At 36.7% G+C, this 2,309-nt stretch overlaps 1 pseudogene; it reads right to left on the reverse strand.

The window, feature by feature from the left end:
- Positions 1 to 1,903, reverse strand: part of LOC102829592 — a 12,585-nt pseudogene extending 10,682 nt beyond the window's left edge.
- Between the last annotated feature and the right edge of the window lie 406 nt (positions 1,904 to 2,309).

Below are 2,309 nucleotides of genomic sequence, written 5' to 3' on the forward strand. Positions count from 1 at the left end.
GTACAGCTAGTGTCAAATTCACTTCTGATATCTATTTTGGTCTTTTTCTTCTTTCCTGTCTTTTTAATATCTTTTTGCTTCTTCCTGTATGATGTTCTTTATGTCATCACACAAATCTTCTGGTCTTCAGTCATTAATCAAATCTGTTCTTCAGATGATCTCTAAATTCAAGTGGGGTATATTCAAGGTCATATGTTTTCTCTCATGGGCTTGTTTTTATTTTCTTCAGCTTCAGCTTGAACTTGCATATGAGCAATTCATGTTCAGTTTCACAATTTGCCGCTGGCTTTATTTTGACTGATAATATGGAGCTTTATCACCATCTGTTTCCAATAATGTATTCAGTTTAATTTCTGTGTATTTTATGTGTTGAGGTCTGTGTGTAGTCATTTTTTATATTGTTGAAAAAAGATATTTGCAATTAATATGTCATTGGTCTTGCTAAATTCTATCATACAATCTCCAGCATTGTTTCTATCACCAAGACCTTATTTTCAAACTACTGAGTGTTCCTATTTGCTTACAACCTTTGCATTCCTATGGCCAGCAATTAATACATCTTGATGGCATGCTTGATCAATTTCAGACTGAAGAAGTTAGCAGAATTCGTCAATTTCATCACCACTGGCTTTAGTCGTTTGTGCATAAATTTGAATAATAGTTGCATTAACTTTTCTTCTTTGTAGGTGTATGGATATTATTCTATCATAGACAGTGTTGTACTTTAATACACATCTTTATATTATTTTTAATGATGAATGTGATGCCATTGCTCTTCAATTTTTCAATATTGGCATAGTAAACCATGTGGTTGTCAGATTCAAAATGATCAATACCAGTCCATTTCAGCTCACTAACTCCTAGTATATCAAACTCTGTGTTCCATTTCATTTTTTTTACAACCTCCAATTTTCTTTGATTTGTACTTCATACATTCCATATTCTGATTATTAATTAATGTCCACAGCTGTTTCTCCTTATTTTGAGTTGTGTCCCATCTGTCAGTGAAGGTCCCAAAAGCTTTACTACATCTGTGTCATCATGGCAAACTCTACTTTGAGGAATAAGCTCTTCCCCATAGTATTTTAAGTTTCTTCCAACCTAAGGGCCTCATTTTCCAGCACTATACTCACAGTATTCTGATGCTGTTCATTATGTTTCAATATTCAATATTCTGGTGCTATATGACAGTATTACACTTCTAATTATAATGTTTTCAATGAGTAACTATTTGGAAGTAGTCTGTCTCTCCTTCATCCTAATCTGTTTTATTCTGGAAGCTTATCTGAACCCTTCCACCATGTGTGACACAATTGGCATTTAAAATACCATCACTGACATAGCTCCCAAAATCACAGCACTATTCAAGCCACAACAGTTTGAAAACCTGACAGAGGAGTGGTGGTATTGGTACTTAACATAAATAGGGTGTACAGGACTCTAACACTGGGATTGTTTAATGCTTCCATTCTTCTAGGTTTAAAACAAGACGTCTGAGAAGCAGGAACAGACCATCAAAGAACCATCAAGAAAGAAGTCCCTTGAGGGTAATGTGAGATTGCTACCAAGAAAAGTGGTGGCAGTAGTTATGATCACATGGAGAAATAGCAGATGAAGGCACCCCAGTATACAGACCAAGTAAAACTGAATGCTTGCAGGCAGGATATTGGCTTTCAAAGCATGCTAATGGAGCTTTGTACCACTTGCTGGAGTAGGGCAGAGATCAAAGGGCTGCATGTTTGAGAGGTCTAAGACAAGACTGAAGAGTACCTGCAGCACCGCAGAGAAGAGATGTTCCTGACTGGAGGACTTCTGCATCTTGATTTGTTTCTGCTCCTGCAGTGTACTCTTTCTTAATAAACCCTGCAATAGTGAGCACTGTATCTGAGTTCTCTCTCACCATTGCAACAGCTTATCAAACCAAACTGAGAAATTAAGTGTTCTGTGGAAGGGACAGTTTATGTCAGACTAGGATAAAGAAGGTTATAGATTGGAGGCACATTATTAATGAACTCCATACCTGTGAGTACTGTTTCTAAGTTCTGTGTGGCCATTGCAATAGATTATCAAAGCCATCATAGAAGTAAGGATGCTTTGGAAGGGATGATTTCTGTAAGAATATGGTAAAGAAGATTGTAGGGTTCAGGAATATCTAACCTCGGCCTCATAGAAATTAGCCTTATTCTGATTTTTTGTTTGATTCTCCTTTCACCTTGTGAAGCCAGAAATCAGGCATGGACTCCCCAACATTTTTTCAGACTATACCAATGACCTTTAACATAGTATAGTTGTGAGGTTGGCACAGAAAA

Source organism: Chrysochloris asiatica, unplaced genomic scaffold (assembly GCF_000296735.1).
Source record: "Chrysochloris asiatica unplaced genomic scaffold, ChrAsi1.0 scaffold00073, whole genome shotgun sequence".
NCBI lineage: Eukaryota > Metazoa > Chordata > Mammalia > Afrosoricida > Chrysochloridae > Chrysochloris > Chrysochloris asiatica.